The sequence below is a fragment of the Staurois parvus genome, unplaced genomic scaffold (assembly GCF_062004578.1).
Source record: "Staurois parvus isolate SC_StPar_1 unplaced genomic scaffold, SC_StPar_1.0 ptg000818l, whole genome shotgun sequence".
Classification (NCBI taxonomy): Eukaryota; Metazoa; Chordata; class Amphibia; order Anura; family Ranidae; genus Staurois; species Staurois parvus.
This window is the reverse complement of record NW_028318614.1, coordinates 6948590-6969528: the sequence shown is the minus strand read 5'-3', so window position 1 is coordinate 6969528 and position 20939 is coordinate 6948590. Positions and strand designations below refer to the sequence as shown.

Sequence of the window (20939 nt, the reverse complement as noted above, 5' to 3'; positions counted from 1 at the left end):
CCTGGTCCATGCATTAATATAATACAATGATACTGTTTTAACCGTTGTAGAATTATAGTTTTAAAACATTTCAAACTGTAGGAAGAGGATGAATGTAAGTTTTGTAGAAACGCCCTTTTTCTGATTTTCTCTTTCTGAAGTCCACTGCATTGCTGATCACGTACAGGAATTTCAATCCGCTTTTGAATGTAAACCAGTTAAACTGATCAAGGTGACCTGCCACCAGATAATTTTACAATATTTAAGCCCTTGTTAAGTTCATAAAATTTTTGGTAATTTTTATAGTTGACTGTAGTATGAGATTGTTACTATTGCCATGTTTGGTCCCCGGATTACTGATCTACTGCCAAATAAAAAGGACAAAAAAAATAAATGTGTGTAACAGTAGAAACCCTGATCCATGATTTCTAATACATTTTGAAGAATAAAGGTTGTGTTTTTTTTTTTTTTTTTTAAGACGTCTAGCAGAATAACAAATATAAAAATGTATTACAAAAATAGTGAAAATGCGGTCAAGAACAGAAGTCGATGTCCGTAAAAAGTTGTAAGCAATTCTCGTTCACAACCTCAACATTCCCCCAGCAGTAGGAAGGTAAATTGTGGGGGGAATGTGAATATCAATAAAAATCCAGGTGAGCAATCCTATGTGCCACATTTTCCACAACAAAGGTAAAGGGGGGGGGGGGGGGGGAAATAAGTGAAAAGAACAAGAATGAGAAGGAGGTAATGAAAAAAAAAAATAAAGGGGGGGCGAGGTTGTCCAGCAGAAGGGGCTACACAGCATGCATCCTGGTACAAGGTTTGCACGCCCAACAACTCAATGGGCTGAAGCTCGAGAGCCTGAGATTTCAAGCTATGGACACAAGTCCCAAAACATAAGCGTAATTTTCATGAGCCATGGCAGTGAGCTCCTCCATGCCTTATTAATGTAATTTAGTTAAGTGACCTATTCACAGATAGTAGTTGGAGATTTCCAATGCCTAGGAATTAAGGCCTTACCTGCCATGAGACCCTTTTTTTGGTGCGTTTTTTTTATTGAGGCCAGAATTATGGAGAGCAGAGCTACTTCTGGTGTCTCCGACCATGCCCCCCTATCTGTAATACGGCTCAAATTAAATTTGTCCGCCCAGTATGGTCTGATTTTTGGGCAGGATCACCATGTGTGGAGTTGTGTACCACCTGGCACTCCACATCTCCAACAGATACTTGTACAGAACTTATCACGGCCGGACATTGGTACCATCTGGTCCAGATTTTGTAGTTCCGTTCCTGCGCTTGGGAGGCCAGTGTAAGTTTTAAAGGTAAGAAGGAAGGCTTTAACCCATTCTTCCGGGGATGGGCTGTGTCCCAGCTCCCACTCCCAGTATGACATAGATGGTGCAATTGGGGTAAGCCTGTAATAGGTGAATGCCATGGAGTTAGGCAATTTCTAATAAATTCATCCTTTTAGAAAACTTTTTTTTTTTGTTTTTTTTTTTGTTTTTTTGTTGTTTTTTTTTACAGCTAGATACCTCAAGGCCAAGTACTTAGCATATCTAACACACTAATTAATATACAGTTCAGTTACAGAGGGCACCTTTACTGATTCTTGAAGTTTATTTACAATTCTGCAACCATTATAATTAACATCCAGGAATAACTTAAGCATTAAAAGAGAACTACTTTTGCACTATTACTCTTTAAAGGACTTTCGCCCTATAATGTCTTGTACTCACCTCTCCATAATCCTGGCAGATTTACACTTTGGCTATTGGAAATCAGAAAGCTACCTATGAAAACATTCTGGCGGCTTTTTAAAGTCTTCTGCACATGTATTGACAAAATCCAATTTGTTCCTTTTGGGGAATCTATATACCTGTAACCTATTCCATCTCCCGGGGAATAAATGGGGTATGTCTAAGCACACAAAGGCTGACTAGTCGAGCGTGTTATCCAAATGAACTGTGTAGTTCTGCCTGACCCTGCTGCCTGGAGCATTGATTGGCATGTACAAGACCTTAAACAAGAATCATAAAAAAAAATAATGTTTTTTTTAATTTTTTTAGTACTGAAGGCAGCAAACTTAAACTGGCCTAGTATAACGTACCAACAAATAACTTGGTAGTAGTAATAACTTGTAAGTAATTGCACCTTAGCTGGGCAAAAAAATGTCCCACCTTAGTTTCTTTTGACTATTTTTAAACCAGGGATCCCTGGCAGTAGGGCCAACATTTTTTAATCAAAAAGGAGATATTCCACTCTAACATCCACTGCAGCACTGAACTTTACTTTGTGCATCCATTCATCATAGATGAAGAAATCTGTCAAACGCAAAGGCCTGTAAAATAGAATTTAATAAGTGTCCTAATTGTCACACATGTCAAGAAGTCTTCGTGTAATTCTTCTATACACATAAGTAGAGCTCAAATATTACACATATCATAGAAAAATAGTTCTCCAGGAATTAAGTTGCTTGGAATATTTGTTCATGAATGGGAACAGTACTGTTTTCCTGTAGTAGAGATCAATATTGAGTTCCTTTAAGTTCTACAAGTATCTGGAATCCTATATATGGAAAATTGAATTTGTAGTTTCCCTTGGCTGTAAAAGCCCAGTAAGCGAGTTTTAACAGTTACTGGTCAGTCATATGATTTTGTTTCTGAATGGTTCTTAAGAGATGTTGTGAATGACATGAAGCCACAACTATAGTAAACCACTTAAAGCTGAGCTAAACCCCCTCATTTTAACGGTTTCAAAAAACACTTGCATTCTTAGAATGCTGTCACATTTGCTTCTGCTTTCAACCAAACTGTCAATGCATCAAATTGCTAGTGTCATAACCGATCACGTTTGCAGACAGCATCATGGCAATTACAGATCAAACCAGAGGCAAGGTGGGAGCTTTCTTGGCTGAAAAGGATAGAAGGGTTAGTTCCGCTTTGTGGGTGTCTGACAGGCTCTTCTGAGGGGGCTTATCTTGACTATCACCAGTTTGCATGGAATCGATATTCCCTTTTAATTACACATGTGGGTTCAATAAAACAAACTGAAAATGAGAGTTTGAGTGAATTTTGTTTGAGGAGGGGAGAACTCAAGTAGGAAAGGAGGGAGGAGAAGGAGCCAGGGGTGAAGTGACCACTGTGAATGCAGGCTTAATTGAGAAGCTGAAATTAGTAGTAGATTATTAAAGTTATTTGGATAAGAATAAGTTATTCATGTGTCCAATTTTTTCTTTTTTTTTTTAACTGTATAATTGAAGAAAAGCTGCCATTTTCCGTTTGTAAATATTTAATATTTGTTACAATTTCATATGCAGCCACTCTGCCATGGAAACCCATTCCATGAAGCTCTCTACACACTGTTGTGCTAATCTGAAGCCCATATGAAGTTTAGAGGTCTTTATCTATTGACTCTGCAGACAGTTGGCGACTTCTACGCACTGTGCGGTTCAGCATGAGCTGACCCCACTCTGTCATTTTACGTGACCTACCACTTCATGGCTTTGTTATAATACCACGAACAGTTGATTGTGGAATATTTAGTAGCAAGGAAATTTCACTGGTGGACTTATTGCACAGGTGGCAACCTATCACGGTACCAGGCTTGACTTCACTGAGCTCCTGAGAGCAACCCATTCTTTAACAAATGTCTGTAGAAGCAGTCTGCATGCCCAGGTGCTTTTATATTTCTATGTATGTATGTGTTATGTGATAGATATAGATAGATAGATATATATAGAGAGAGATCTCACAGAAATGAGTACACCCCTCACATTTTTGTGAATATTTTATTCTATCTTTTCACGTGACAACACTGAAGAAATGACACTTTGCTACAATGTAAAGTAGTGAGCATACAGCTTGTATTACAGTGTAAATTTGCTGTCCCCTCAAAATAACTCTTCACATAGCCATTTAATGTCTAAACCGCTGGCAACAAAAGTGAGTACACTCCTTAGCGAAAATGTCCAAATTGGGTTCAAAGTGTCAATATTTTGTGTGGCCACCATTATTTTCCAGCACTGCCTTAACCCTCTTGGGCATGGAGTTCACCAGAGCTTCACAGATTGCCACTGGACTCCTCTTCCACTCCTCCATGATGACATCTTGGAGCTGATGGATGTTGGAGACCTTGCGCTCCTCATCTTCCGTTTGAGGATGCTCAGTAGAGTTTAGGTCTGGAGACATGCTTGGCCAGTCCATCACCTTTTACAAGGCAGTTGTTGTCTTGGAGGTGTGTTTGGGGTCGTTACCATGTTGAATACTGCCCTGTGGCCCAGTCTCCGAAGGGAGGGGATCATGCTCTGCTTCAGTATGTCACAGTACATGTTGGCATTCATTCCCTCAATGATCTGTAGCTCCCCAGTGCCGGCAGCACTCATGCAGCCCCAGACCATGACATTCCCACCACTATGCTTGACTGTAGGCAAGACACATTCGTCTTTGTACTCCTCACCTGGTTGCCACCACACACGCTTGTCACCATCTGAACCAAATAAGTTTATCTTGGTCTCATCAGACTATAGGACATGGTTCCAGTAATCCATGTCCTTAGTCTGCTTGTCTTCAGAAAACTGTTTGCAGGCTTTCTTGTGCATCATCTTTAGAAGAGGCTTCCTTCTAGGACGACAGCCATGCAGACCAATTTGATGCAGTGTGCGATGTATGGTCTGAGCACTGATAGACTGACCCCCCCACCCCTTCAACCTCTGCAGCAATGCTGGCAGCACTCATACATCTATTTCCCAAAGACAACCTCTGGATATGACGCTGAGCACAGTTTCAAGGTCTTGGCAATCTCCTTATAGGCAACAATTCTTTTTTTCAGATCGTCAGAATTCTTTGCCATGTTGAACTTCCAGTGACCAGTATGAGACAGTAAGAGTGATAATACCAAATTTAACACACCTGCTCCCCATTCACACCTGAGACCTTGTAACACGGAGTCACATGACACCGGGGAGGGAAAATGGCTAATTGGGCCCAATTTGGACATTTTCACTTAGGGGAGTACTCACTTTTGTTGCCAGCGGTATAGACCGCAATGGCGGTGTTTAGAGTTGGTTTGAGGGGACAGTAAATTTACACTGTTATACAAGCTGTACACTCACTACTTTACATTGTAGCATTTTTCATTTCTTCAGTGTTGTCACATGAAAAGTTAGAATCAAATATTTACAGAAATGTAAGGGGTGTGCTCACTTCTGAGAGATACTGTGAACATACATACATACAGTTGTGTTCAAAATAATAGCAGTCAGACATCACTAACCTGATCAATCACTGTTTTTGGTAGAAATTATATTTCTAAATGGTAAATTTACTAGCAGATGTAGTAGAGTAATAGAAATCCAACAGACCCAACAGTCATGACATGCATGCTGCTGATTCTGTGTCATTGAATCACTAATTGAAAGGGGCATGTTCAAAATAATAGCAGTGTGGAGTTCTATTAGTGAGGTTATTCATTCTTTGAAAAACAGGTGGCAATTATTGCCCTTATTTAAGGAAGGAAGGCAGCAAATGTTGTACATGCTGGTTATAGTGCATTTCTCTCTGAAATTCTGAGGAAAATGGGTCGTTCCAGACATTGTTCAGAAGAACAGCGTACCTTGATTAAAAAGTTGATTGGAGAGGGGAAAACATATGAAGAAGTGCAGAAAATGATCGTAAATGCTTTAAAATGGCAACCAAAACCTGAAAGACGTGGAAGAAAGCGAAAAACTACTATTCGAATGGATAGAAGAATAGCCAAAATGGCAAGGACTCAGCCAACAATCAGCTCCAGGAAGATCAAAGGTCTAAAGTTACCTGTGAGTACTGTTACAATTAGAAGACGCCTATGTGAAGCCAAGCTTTCTGCAAGAAGCCCCCGAAAAGTCCCACTGTTGAAAAAAAGACGTGCTGAAGAGGTTACAATTTGTCAAAGAACGCATTGACTGGCCTAAAGAGAAATGGCACAACATTTTGTGGACTGATGAAAGTAAGATTTGTTCTTTTTGGGTCTGGTGGCCGGAGACAGTTTGTCAGACGACCCCCAAACACTGAATTCAAGCCACAGTACACTGTGAAGACAGTGAAGCATGGTTGTGCAAGCACCATGATATGGGGATGTTTCTCATACTACGGTGTTGGGCCTATTTATCGCATACCAGGGATCATGGATCAGTTTGAATACATCAGAATACTTGAGGTCATGCTGTCTTATGCTGAAGAGGAAATGCCCTTGAAATGGGTGTTCCAACAAGACAACGACCCCAAACACACCAGTAAACGTTCAACACCTTGGTTCCAGACCAACAAGATTGATGTTATGGAGTGGCCAGCTCAATCCCCGGATCTTAATCCAATAGAAAACTTGTGGGGTGACATCAAAAATGCAGTTTCTGAGGCAAAACCAAGAAATGGAGAAGAACTGTGGAATGTAGTCCAATCATCCTGGGCTGGAATACCTGTTCACAGGTGCCAGACGTTGGTTGACTCCATGCAACACAGATGTACAGCAGTTCTCAGAAACAGTGCTTATACAACCAAATATTCATTAAGTGATTCAAAGGAAAGCAAAATCTTCAAACATTTTTCAGTTTATATAGTGAATGTTTGAGTTTGTAAAGAAGAAACACTGTTGTTTTTTTTGAACAGTCTAATCACTTTTCTTCAATTTTTTTTTAGAGGAACACAAATTTGATACATTTTTCTTCATGTTTTGATTTGGAATAGAATGTGTAGTGTTCCCAATGCATTTGTGTGTATGGAAATAAAAGCTATTATGATTTTTGAGCTTTATTCACTTTTTTCAACACACTGCTATTATATTGAACACAACTGTACGTACGTACGTATGTATACTAGAGGATGCTTGTATTTTAATTTTTTTCACTCCTTTCTATTATGAATGAATTAACTGAAATTCACAAAAGTTAGGACAGTCAGGCTGGAGAGAAAAGAGCTAGGTGATGCAAGATGTTCTCCAGCGAAAAGATGAGACTGGCTATATGCGATTTGCTACAGTGTTGATTGCACGCTGTGAGAAACTCTGAGCGTGTAGTGACATCAGTAAGTAATTTTGGTACAGGCAGTGGAGCCTGAGAGGTAAGGTAAGATTGGAGCTCATCTTTTAAGTGCCAGAAGCAGCATATTCGGTGAAGTGGATGAAGTCACCTGTTCATGTCATTGCAAAGCACATACAAGGAGCTGTAGGTAGAGCCTCTATAACTAAATCTAGTGGTGGAATGATTGGTTGAAAAGAAAGCTGAAGAAAGTTTCATCTTTGTGTATAATGCATACATTTGAAAACCAGTTCCTTTTACTAGACCCTGGCCCAAGGGCGCTTCATGTCACACATATGGATTCTAGAGAAACTGATTTCATAGGACAGAAAAACCTATTTCTTTGGTGGGTGCTTGATTAGTTATGGATTGTGAAGACTTTAGGAGCCATTTGGGACCTCTGGGTTATCTTAAAACAAAGATGGCAAAACATTTTCTGGCTGTAAGAATACATTAAATTGTTATTAGTTCATATAGTTAGAATAAGATGAGGCTCTAAATTCTCTTCATAAATAACATGCAGCAGGTCTGCTTTACAGTAAGTAATTACTGCATAGTGATTAGCTGTCCTTTTTAGATCAATTTTGTGTTGAGTGATGTAGGGAATCTGTTTTTATTATAAGTGATGTTATTGAACCACAAAGTGTACCTACTACTCAAATACAGAGAACCTTGTTTTAACCTGATGGGGCTAGGTTTTGGTGCAATAATCCATTATTGGTCTGTCATAAAATGGCAGTTTTCCAATGAGGCTTAGAAAGCATGACTAGTTGGCATAGGGAAGGTTCCAGAGAGGGGAGGTGGCATGCTTGAAATTGTGAAATGGGTTTGGAGTCTTGAATTAAACCCAGTCTCCCTACACATTAGAACCTAACAGAGCTTTTACTTTCTGCTACAAAGCTTTACAGGTATCTCATCTGCTGCATTTATTCTAGGTATGATTCTGCAAATTCCCCTCACTGAACAACCTCTTCCCCCGCCTCCCCTCTCCCCTCAACCTTTAAAAAAAAAAAAAAAAAAGCCATCCTGCCAAATTGGTTTGCATTTTAAACTTGATATACACAAAATGTGTCGGAAAATCTATTTTCATTTTAGAAGTTGGTTGGAAATTTTGGGGAGCTAGGAGAATAGGTTCTTTCATTAACGTTTGTCTCTAATGGGTAGGTGGCCTCTCCCCCGCCCCACCCCTCCACGCAATTATAGTCTCGCCCTGATTATACAAGTACTGAATTGTTTGGATGATGCTTTATTTTAAGACTTGCAAAGCAGGTGGTTTAGTTGTAGACCTCATATTTTGTTAAATGAAATAAAAGGCAATAATACCTTCCTCTGTTCAGGCGTTTTGACACTCGTGAGATCCCACACTAGCATCTTTTCCTGGGCTTTTTTTCGGGTGTCTGCATTTGGCTGTCTTGATTAGCCAGTATGTTGCTTCCATTCATGCACAGGAGTGCAGTCATCCTGGCGCACATTTAGGTTTGTTGCACATGGGAATAAAAAATGCTGGGTTTTTCACAGACATGAAATGAGATGCATTGTTGTCTATGGGACATTGCACACAGCTGAGTACAGATGAGCAATACAGCATTGAGTGCAGAGCATTAAAACAAAAACAGAAAATGTTTCATTTGAGTACAGTAATTTTCTCGCATGTTTACTCGTTTAAGCCCTTTGCAAAAGGAGCATCATAATTTACGGATGTTTGTTCAGGATCTTGTGGTGCCCGTGTGCAAGGGGCCACAATACTGGCAATGAAGATTGTAAGCTCGAAAGAGCAGGGCCCTCGATCCCCTCATGTTTTGCAGTGTATTGGTATTGTTCTGTCACATGTTCTGTCCCCCTTTGTAATGTACAGCGCTGAGTGAACTATTGGCGCTTTATAAATCCTGTATTATTATAATAATAATAATGAAGTGTACTAGTCTGTACGCTATACGCTTACACATCTTTACTGGCCTATACTGAACATTACTCAGGTCTTTACACACAGTTTTTGGCCCCTTGCACATGGGCACCACAAGTTCCTAAGAAAACATCAGTAAATTATGATGCCCACATACAAGGGGCCTTAGTGTGCTTGAATATAAACTGAGCTGTGCATGCGTATGTGCAGGCAGTATGTTTTTATTGCAGAAAAGACATTGTGTGTCTTATGTAATAAAGAGACTGTCTATTTGAAATGTTTTTTGTTTTTCGGTCTTCTGTTCTGCTTTAAGTGGCGCTAATTCAATTGTAAGGTTCCCAAATTTGGGGAGATGAGCTTTCATATTCATCTGCCAGTCTTGTTGTATTGTGTGTGGTTGTAAAAAACAAAAAATAGTAATGTCTATAGCCCAAGCAATTTTACTGGGGCTTGCAATGTATACTTTCTGGCAATGTTTCATGCTGCAACAATATTAAAAGTGTAACATTAAAGTGATAGTAAAGTCGTGTTTTTCACTTGTACCTGCAGATAAGCCTATAATAAGGCTTACCTGTATGTACTGTAAATATCTCCTAAATATGCACCTTTTAGGAGAGATTTGCTTGTAAAAGACACCGGCGCATATGCTCTGAAGGAACGGCATGCCTGTGTTGTTCCTTCAGTGCTGTGTGCCATAGAAAGGTTTGGTCATTCAAGCCGCCGGAGCCCGTGAACCAAGAAGGACTGGATTAAGATGGAAGCCCTCTGTGGTGACAGCGCGCCGCTGGAGGGCTTTGTTTTGAGGTAAGTTGCATACTAACACATTACAAAAAAAAAACTCAAGACAATGTCAAAGAAAAGCTCATGGTTTACTACAGCTTTAAGCATAGTTGCATTAGGCACCATTTGAGGTTGCTGTTAGATTGATTAGTAGATTTAGACTTCTTTTACACAAGCGGACCGATGAGGTCCGTCTGTCAGTTTTTCAGGCAGACCCTCTATTCTTCTCTATAGAGCTAAGGTGGTGTAAATGGACGTGTCCGTTTTTTATACCTGCCCACATCCAATCTGCTAAAATAGATGGATGGGGATCCGTTCTTCCATCTAGTGGATCGGATGGCGGTTGGGTGTACACAGACGGTCTATTTACATCCGACCAGCAATAGAGGAGAGCAGGCTGTGTCTGTGTCCGCTCTGCATAAGCAGAGCAGACATGGACCAGCCATCCACCTGCTCTGTGGGAATCGGCAGAGAGATTCCCTGTTGATAAAGTGGACTCCTGGCATAGTTATTCTAATAAAATAAATCCTACTTCCAGCCAATGTGTTTTATGTCTGTACAGAAAGGGTTTTTTTGTTGTTTTTTTGTAACAATGATGACCTACAATGGGCAGCTATTATTTAAAGTACTTGTAAAGACTGGAGGTTTTTTACGTTAATGCATTCTGCAAGGTATCTCCCCTTGAAATATTATTCTGAACCCGATATCGGTCCTGTGCTGTTCCTGGGAGCAGCATCGTTTCTCTCTCCCTCCTTTACTGGCTCGAAGGCTGCAGTGGTAGCAATTAGCTCCTGCTGCTGTTAATCAAACACTATGAGGGGGCTGGGCCAAGCTATGCTGTATGTTGGTGGACATGCACAGTGCAGCTCAGGAGTGAGCCTGCACGAGTGCTCACATAGCAAGGGGCTTGATTTTGGGGCACTGTCATAGCCTCTCGTTATCAAGGATACTTTCTGGCCTCTGCAGACAAAGCATGTGTATCTAAAAATCCCTATTTTATTCAGTCCATCAGCGATTCCTGCACTGTGACGCATCAACACTTTGTGGGCTTGCTATTCCACCTACCCTCTGCACCATAGGTGTTCACCAAGGTCCTGGCCCCTGTGCTTGCATTGCTGCACTCACAAGACTTCCCCATTGTGGAATGTCTGACCGGAGTCCTTTTGAGGGAGCAGTTACCTCAGGTTCTGATTGACTCACTCTGCAGACTTTGCAAAGGTTTGGCTCAGTACTTGAAACCTTGAGGACGGTGCTGGAACTGATTCATTGCTTGGAGTATCTGAGTTTTGTCCTAGACCTGGCTCAAGCCAGAGTTTTCTGACCTTGGATTTAACTTCAAATTCTCCACTCCCAGACTCTGATTCTTCCATCCTGGAGTCATTCCATCCCCTCTGAATTTGAGTTCCAGGATTTGAAGGTAGCCTCCAAGTAATTCCCATTTTTCCCAGTTTCACGGCAGACCCTACAACTCGACATCATGGGACAAGTTGTTTTCAGTTCTTGGACAGATTGATTTTTGCTACAGAGAACCAGGTTGTCCCTGGTTTTATAGCTCTGGAGCCAGAAGTCCTTTTCTTGCTCTTTTTGGAAGATACTCATGATGAATGCCAACCTGTCAGGCTGCACTGTGCACCCTATTGATTTAGGGAATGTGGACATCAAAGGAATTTCATCTCCTGATCAACATTCTGGAACACTGCATCAGCTTGTGCTCTTTTACACTGTCCCTTTTTGATTAAAAAAAAAAAAATTGCTATCACAAAGCATGACCAAAATCTCTTGTGACAGGTAATCTTTATGGAGATATCAGGGGTCTATTGGACTCCATATCTCTCCTCTGCCCTCCAAAGTATCTGATCAAATCCAGATCGGTTTCGGTAACAGTTTGTAAATAAACTGAATCCAGAAGTGACGAAAAAGTAAATCGGAGTAGACAAAATCCTTGTTGCTTCCTGTTTGTTGTATCACAGGGGGGAGGCAGGTACAAATATACTTTTCCCCCCCCTCTCAGTGCCACCACTACACCAGGCAGCAGCACTGGGCTCCTTGATTGCACGGGAGAGCCCGGTAAAGGTGGAGGCAGTGGGTAAGCCCTCGTGTCCTGTAGAAGAGATGCTTGGATTACTTCTACAAGAAAGCCCATTGCCGGATGCTGTCATAATTTCAGTGCAGCCACTTCAACCCAAGGACGCACGGGTATGCCCAAAGTGTTTGATGTGGTTAGACACAGATGTTCAGTGACCTGTGGATGCTTTGGTTGCTCTGTGGGATCTCTGTCTTTCCTCCCCTGAAATTCCTCTGCAGTATCAAGATGGAGGGCATTTTGGTGATTCTCATAGCTCCAAACTAGGCAGTTGTGGTTCCCCAATCTGGCCAGACTCTGAGGATGCACTTTGAGACCTTCCACAGGGTGAAGCAAGAAGTCTAGCAATGGCAAAAAAAAGTCCCACTCTTGCAAGAACTTCACATTCCAGCCTTGTCTACCACTTGCGTTCCAGCCATGGGCAGGTGGCAGGTAGACTTTCCCAGCTGGTAGTATTGGGACCCAAGGGGAATTGTCCTTAACATCTGGAGATGCTAAAGAACCTTTGTTACAGGTAGGGAAACGTCTGAGTTGGACTTCTAGGTTCAACAACAAACTGGTGGCTCCTTGGCACTAGTACTCTGATTTACGCTGCCTTTCCTCTCCTAAAACCTTGTCTGCTTCACAGAATAAGAGATGGGAAAGCTTTCAAGTGATCCCTCATAGCTCTGGACTGGCCCAGTGTTGTGGTTCAAGTGCCTCCTTGAGCTGCCAGCACACGGACACAGCACATAGTAAAACGGCACACAGTTAACCCTTTGATCGCCCTTCATGTTAATCATTTCCTGCCTAGCGCCATTAGTACAGTGCCAGTGCTTTTTTTTTTTTTTTTTTTTTTTTTTTTTTAATTTTTTTTGTCTACCACTGATCACTTTATTGGTGTCACTGGGGTTGTCAATGACACCGTCATTCCCCCCAACCCCCACCCCCCCCCCCCCCCGAGTCAGAATGCCCGCTGCAGTCCTGCTATAAGTCGCCGATCGCCGCCATTACTAGTAAAAATTAAAAAATCCTGGTGTATATATTCCGCCATTTTAAACACTATCACTTTCACGGAAACCAATTAATTTACACGTATTGGAAATTTTTTTTTTTTAGCAAAGACATGCAGCAGAATACGTTTTGGCTTAAATTTGACAAAATTACATTTTTTAAATTCTTTTCACCGGACATGTTTTTAATAGCAATGTCAAATATTTTTTTCTTTTTTTTTTTTTTTTTTTTTTGCGCCATTAAAAAAAAAAAATAAAAACAGCACAGGTGATCAAATACCACCGAAACAAAGCTCAGTTAGTGGGGGGAAAAGGACGTAAAGTTGATTGGGTGCAGTGTTATATGCTCACGCAATTGTCAGTCACGAAGCACCGTAACTCCAAAAATGGCCTGGTCAGGAAGGGTGGTAAATCCTCTGGAGGGCAACGTGGTTTATATTTGATATGTTTTGGAGGGTTGGTGGGGGGGCTTTGAATAGAGATCTGGGGTCTAAAAAGACCCCTGCTGTCTCTTTTTTGAAATAGGAACACAAGACCTCCATCTCAGTCCTTTTTTTTTCTGCAGCTTCAGTTTCACTGCATATGAATGAAGTATCTGCATAGACTCATATTCATTCATAAACTGAAACATAGTAAACACTGTTTACTATGCTCCAGTGATGAATGAACATGGTACTGATCACTCGCTATGTTCATTCGGGAAAGGAAGGGGGCTGGTAAATACACATTTACCAGCCCCCTCCCCCTGCTCTCCATCCTGATAGCCGTTTCCCTCCTAAGCTGCATCTGCATCCAGTGGTAGGGGGGAGAAAGAAAGCCCAGCAGCACTGGAGAAGGCACCAGGGTATCAGCAAATAGGGGGGGATTCTAGGGGGAGCCAAGGGTAGTGTTTATCCTCTGTGGCTGCTCCTAAAGCCAGGGGGGAGGCAGCTGCAGGGAAGCCGGATGATTAGTTCTGCGAGCGGGAGGGATTGGTGATGGGGAAGGATGGGGTGTTTGTAAAGTTAACTGTACTGTGGAATCTGTGTAGCAGAGGGGGAAATGGGAGCAGCGGGGAGGCTGCAGTTTCGTTGACACCGCTGCAGTGGAAGCAGTGTTAGCACTGTCAGTTAAAGGGAGGGGGAACATTTTAGGTGAATAGCTTTGATCAGCATCTGCTGAACAGTGCTGTCACGGTGTTCATCAGTTTGAATGTTTCTGGTGTAAATTCATGGTCATTGAAGTGAACTTTCAGGAGGTTGGAGGATGCCTGGTGGCAAAAGGGTTAAAAGACAAGTTTACCTTTTAAGAAAAATAGCTTTTTTTTTAAGGTTAAAAAAAATGTGCATTTGTTTTGTTTTTTTGGTGTGTAGGAGCCTGGACAGCTCTGCACCCGCAAGCAACAGTTCACCGGTGCAATGCCGTGTAATTGCATCTTAACTTGCAAAGACAGGCAGTTACACAATGACAGGAAAAATCATTAAACTCCCTACACAGCGCCATGGTAATTCATTGGGAAAAGCCGTCCGCTACAAAGGCTGTAGGTATGTGTAGCTCATTCCTTCACAGAACTCTGTGAATGAATGATGTAGCTGTGCAGGCTCTGCCCACATGCCCATTCCACATGGTGACAGCAGATGCAGGGAGATCCCTGGCCCACTGTCACGGGGAGGGGGAAGAAAAAAACGGAACATGTAACATGTTTCCAAAGTTGCGCTTATCCATTTATCAAGGCAAAATCAAGGGATTATCTGTGTGCCTAACGAGTGTAATGTGTGCTGCTTTTACTCATATCTGGCTGCTTTTCCTCCCTGAACTCTGGTTTTGATTTCCGGGAGAAGAAACCGCTAAATCGCTGTCTGTACAGAGTTTTGTTTGACCACAGCCAATCAGCAGGTTTCCGCCAATATCATTGGCAAAGTACCTGCATATTTAGAAGTTTAATTTAGGAGTATTGAACAAACATTTTAAAGTATATCTAACCCCCAAACTTTTTTTTTTTTCATTTATGGAGGGCTAAAACCACAGATAAGGGGTTTTTTTTGTTTTTTTTTCCGGTCGATCTTATTTTGGGGAGCTTTTTCGTTACTTCCTGTCCTATAAAATGTCACAAGAAGGCATTTCTCAAATGTTGTCAAAGGAAAACATGCCCCTGTTGGAAGATTTCCCCTCTACTCCTGTTCTGTTGGCAGCTGCATGTTGGATTTACCTTTGCTTTCATTCCCGGTGACAACTGTGTTCATTCCTGGTGACAACTGTGTTCATGACGATCAGGACCCATTCATGCTTTGTGCACTTGGCTGCATTTTTCCTCATGGAAAAATACAGGTAACTGCGATGACACAGATTTTCTCTGCTCAGTCAGCACTGCAGGCTTTTCCATTCAGTGCTTAGTGTATTATGATGCAGTTCAGTGGGGAGAATTCTCACATTCTAGAACAAGTTTTTTTGTGTTTCATGTGCAAATCAGAGTGCAGTGTTACACTGCATTCCAGAGTTGTGTGATAATTCTGCAACATGTAGCACAGCAGGAGAGATCCCTGTATCCATATCGCTTGGTGAATGCATGGATCCGTGTGTTGCATTGACATGAATGAAGGGTCACTCTGTACACATATATAAAGTTCTGTCCAAAAAAAAAAAGGGATGAGGAAAGAACAAAGAGGGCGCACAGGCCTAGTGCATTACCATAAAAAATTGTTTAATAAAATAGGTGTTGTACTCACAAACGAGAATAGGGCTCTGAGGAAGAGGCAAGTCCTCGACACGCGTCAGCATATTGGATGTCTACACTCCCCATTGCGGACTGTTACTCAGCGCGATGTTGACCCAGTTCTTTTATGATGTGCCTTGACTTCTCGTTTGTGAGTACAACACCTATTTTATTTCTTATTAAACATTTTTTATGGTAATGCACTAGGCCTGTGCGCCCTCTCTTTGTTCTTTCCTCATTCAGTATATTTGGATTCCCCCGGTCCATTTGAGGGCAGCAAGGTGTGCATGTTCCAGGACATTCTTAATGTGGTTGTAGCCTGCATGGAGTCCATCCCCAAGCGCAGGAGCATTTGTGTTTGCTGGTTCAAAAAAAAGGGATCTCTTTGATGCAATGAAACGTGCTTCAGCTCAAAACTCTGAGCGGGCAACAGTGTGTTGGACTGTAGGACAGTGTGAATGGGCCCTTAGGCTGCATTCATACTTGAGCGTTTTGTTCTCTATGGTGCCTGTTCACACCTGATCACTCAAACAGGCACCATAGAGAACAATTGATTTTTTAAGTTTGCTGTTTTGGAGTGTCAAGCTGCCAAACACTCAAGTGTGAATGCAGCCTTAGAGTGAAGTTCCTCAACGGGGATACAGCAATAAAAACCTGACAGTGGGTTTTAACCACTTGAACAAAAAAATTGCCTTTGGGAGTCATTTCACAACAAGTTTGTTGAGCTGCATTGATCTATGTAGGCTCAGTGCAAGAGCATATAGAAAACAATTGTTTTCTATTAACCTTTTTTACATCATACAGGTGCATTATAGTGTACTGTATAGGAATGCAACATGTCTGCATTTCTGCACAGCACAATTCATCTTGCCACATGTGACAACACATTGTGGTGCATAAAGTTTGAATGAAATGTCATTTTGTGACATTTCAGTGAAAATTAAAAAGAAAACTGATGTGTTGTAACAACTCCATTGCATTGCCATTTCACAATGCCCACCAGCAGGCGTGTTATGCAGAGCTTAACACAACTACTACTTTATACAAGCCCCTAAATATATGTAAAAAGGCTATATCTGTAGGCACACATGTGTAAGTAAAACTAGGCGTCTAAAGCCCAGCCAGACATGGCTTGAAATTAGTCTGGTTCAGCATACAATAGTGTGGCAGGGGAGATCCCTGCATCCACATCCACTTGTGTGGATCATGGATCTGTGTGTGCCCCCTGTTCAACCCGGTATGCTTGTATATCCTGCTTTACAAGTTTCTAGATAGTATCTAATCCTAGAGTATATGGAACCCTGTGTAGGGAAGTTACATTTTCAGGGGCTGACCTGGAAAAATTTGATCTATTTACTTAAATTATGTCAGATTGTGGATTAGTAAAATATAATGAATGAAACCCATCTTTGCCCTTTCTACATGTTTGAAGACACAAGTAGGCAAACCACCACAGCAGTTTGAGGACACAACCTGCTGTGTTTTTTGTTTAACAGACAGATGATATACAGAAATATACAGAAAGCTACCATATGGTTTTACCTGTTGTATTGTGGCACTCCTGATGGTGTTTTGATTGTAGGTTGTTAGAAAAATCCTTCCTCTCCTCTCCAGTTGCTTTAATGAAAATGAAGTGAGAAGCACTCCTCTGTCTAAGCCTGCCCCTCCTGCTTTTATGGCCTGTTTGGGGTTTTTTTTTCTTTAACAAATGGCCTTTTGCTCCTTGATTCTGTAGATTGCACAGCTTGTGTGAGTCTTGCTTTATGCAACTGTTTACTTGTGAAAAGTCCACCTGTGTTTGAGTGTTTATATATGGAGACTTTTGTTTAATGGGTGGGGTTTGGAATGTTTGCTAATTCATGCTAAGGATGGTCAGTCTATTTGCATTTTTTTTTAAGTTGGTTTCTGGTTTTAGACAACTCAATAAAATCTAGACTCTTAGAGCCAGTTCACACCACAGAAATGCAGTCCGGATGCGTTTCTGCATGCTCGTTTTGACACATTTGTTTTATTCGTTCCAGTGCATTGTTCTTTCAATCCATCTAAGGGCAAGCCGGTTGTACTGAAGTCGATCCATTGATCAACTTCAGTACAACTAGCCTGTCCTCCAATTTTTTTTTTTTTTTCCCCCCTTCTTTCATGTTAAGGCTCCTACCTCCTGGCAGAACACAATTGCGCTGTGAGAAGGATGACCCTGTCAACATGTACTGTTGATGGGGGACTTGAGCAATTTCTTTTCTTTCCTGCAACCCGTGGTTGCAGGAAAGAAAATCTCATCTGTGGCTGGCCATTGTGCAATTTTCTTTTCTTCAACCACAGGTTGAAGGAAAGAAAACTGCTTTCCATACCCCCATACCCAGTCAGTGTTGATGGGGAATCCCTCCCGCTGTGCTATTGTATTCTGATATAGACTAAACTCCTCCTTTGCATAAGTGTGATAGCCTGGTACAAGTATAGAAGATAACTCCACATCACTGGAGAATTGCTTCAAACCTTGCTGCCCTCTAGGACTGGGGATGTCCTTAAGCCACTACAAAGGAGGGCGCATCAGCCTAGTGCATATTATCCCACAGTATTTATTTAAAATAATCATAAATTATACTCCTACATGTGAATTAAAATTGCTCATTGAGCTACTAGTCTGTGGTTCGTTGGCTCTAATGAAAGGGTTGCCTTCGAAACGCTTAAGCCAAGACCCCGGCGAAATCCGTCTGTACTCCGCAGTGTGCCGATTCCAGGACCACTGGGGTGTAGACGAGTAGCTCAATGAGCGATTTTAATTCAAGTATTTGTAAGTATAATTTATGCTCGTTCTAAATAAATACTTTGGCACAATACAATAGGCTGGTGCGCCCTCTACTTTTTTTTTTTTCTGTAGTGTGTTTTTGTATTCTGACGGCAGGAGGTTTCCCAGCAGAATACAGTGATCACTGCTGGCTTCTATAGCAAAAAAACTGACTGGCTGGTTGTGCTAAAGTCTACCAATAGGTGGATCAAAATTTGGCCGGTTTTTGCTGAACCAGAAGCATTTTGATCAGTCTGTGGCCAGCTTTATGATTTTGAACGTTGTTTGGGATTACCAAGCTGCTTCTGCTGTGTAAGAAGACTGGGATAATCTGAACCTCAGGCTGCCAGATGTGCTCAGGTTCAAAGTACTTGCATAATGCAGCCTCTAAGTATTGCAATAAGTACTGGTGTTCAGGGAACTTGTGCTTTGAGGACTGTCAGATAATTTGTTCTCCCGGATGACTGTGCTTCCCAACAGTGGTACACCTGTGGTACTTCAAATTCAAGGGCTGTGTCAAGGCTGCATTGGTAGGGAATCGCCTGGATACTTGCCAAACTGCTGGAGGCTCTGAAATTTAACAGCGTGCCCCAGGTTTATCAGTAAGGCATAAATAGGTATAGATCGTCTCGCCTGTTCTGATTAACTATAGATTGCCCTCAGAGTGGCAGGTGAGGAGATAACTTGCTTTATTCCTAAACAATTCACCTGCACTACAGGGCCTAATGCTGTTCTACATTAACACTCACAGTACTTTGATCTTTCTGAGCACCTTTGATTGTTGGAAAGATTGTCGCCTTCTAGGGTTCATAAATTGACCTGAAAATTTCCAATTACTGCAGAACTTGACTTGTAATTATTGATCCGTCTAAGGTTGATGGTTTAGCATTTAGTTGATACAAGTTAGAACTTTCAGAATGTATCTAATGTCAGTATGTAAAAACATTTTCAATTTCTCTGTTTGGGCCTGATGGTAGCCATAGACATAATGAACTCTGTCAGGCATCTTGCGTCGATGACCAACTTAATTATGCATTATACAAATTTTTCAGACTTTTAAGTGTAACTAGTGTTTTTTTCATTTAGCATGTAACATATTTTAGCTGTGTTTTTTAGTTCTTGAAAATGACAAAGCTTGTTCATCCAAAGCAGAGAACTGTGGTTTTCTGCATTTGAAAAACACAGGTCTCCAAAAGGACACAGTTATTTCCTGGACCATTGGGTTTTACTCCCAACTCATGATGGTTACACTAAGCCCAGTGCTTAACCTCACCCACTCCCAGGTTTGCAGAGAGAGAGGTCCATCACAGACTGACACTAGCAGAAAAAAAGTTTGCTTTGTAACATTACATGAAAGTGAACTTTTATCCTGCTGTTGAGTCTCTGTGGTTAAGAAGCTGCAGTTATCTGGATCGGTCCCTACATTTTTTTTTTTTTTTCGTATTCCTGGAGGGGACTGTACCTTGAACCCAGTGTGAAGAACAGGGACAGCCTGTAAGCTGCTACTTGCACTGGATGACAGGCTCGCACATTTGCAGGTGGTTGCATTGTGTGAATTAGCTGGTAGAGTGCTATACAGGGCCATGGTCTGCTGTGGCAAAGCCCAGTCCCTGAAGACCCTGTGGGGTATGCCTAACCTGCAGAGGTGTGGATTGAGCCATTAAGGTTCTGCTGGTTTCAGAATACGTTGCTACTTCTTGGGATCCTTTCATGCTGGTTTCTACCATTTTTTCATCTGAGAGTAACCTTGGCAAGGTTGGAGTTTTTTTGCCTGCTGTACCTAGGAACTGCAGGGATCAGTCAGCTGGAGCCTCTGGAGGGCACTGTAGCAGTACTGTCAGGCTTTATTGGGCCTCCTTTCTATGGTAGCTTTAGGTTGCTTAAGTGCTAGGCATGTGCGTGCCGCCCAGCCTGTGGTGCTTGAGGGCCACCAGTGCTCTGCACAGGTGTGTCCTGGTACACACTGTGCATGCATGTCTCACATATGTATCCTACTGCACATGTGTGGCTCAGAACAGTGCACTGCAAATGTGAAGGCGCTTCTTTGATCCAGCCCTTTTTGGTCTGAGAACTGACCAGAGGATGTACACAAAGGCTGCCTATGGAGCACCTTTGTGTCCAAAGAGAAATTTTCTGCTGCCTTCTTCAACATGCTGGAACAATTAGCAGATATTCCCAATGATTTAAGGCAGAGCAACAGGAGCTACTGTCCCTACTAGGGTTGGTGGAGGATAGGGTCACAGAAAGCAAATACCTCTGACATAGAAGAATCTCTTGAGGAGCACACTCTGGCCTCCAGCATTTCCCAGACACTAAGGTCCACAGTAAGTTTGCTCAAGGAGGAGGTCCATAAAAATCTGAAGCTGTCCGGCCAGAACTTCATGTCCTAGAGTGGCAGGGTTAGGGTCATGGAAAGCTCCCAAACTGTCAAAATCTTTTCCTATGCAGCCTGAGATTGAGAATCTGTACCCAAGCGGTTTGCAGAAAACTGATGAAAGACCGCTTATGCAAAAGTTGACTTGTTTGATTAAGACTCTTACAGTCCCAGTGCACAATGTACCAGTGTTTAAGGACCCGTTGGACAAAGTGTTTTGAGTCCATCCTTGAAGGAGGCCATACAACTCTTTGTATTCATGAGTGTTTGTAAAGCCTTGTTGATCTGTGTTAAGTGCATAAA

The 20939-nt window shown here is 41.8% G+C and overlaps 1 protein-coding gene across 7 annotated transcripts in view; it reads left to right on the top strand.

Moving 5' to 3' along the window:
- Positions 1 to 20939, top strand: part of PPP6R3 (protein phosphatase 6 regulatory subunit 3) — a 132381-nt gene that overhangs the window by 81753 nt on the left and 29689 nt on the right. The window lies entirely within an intron of this gene.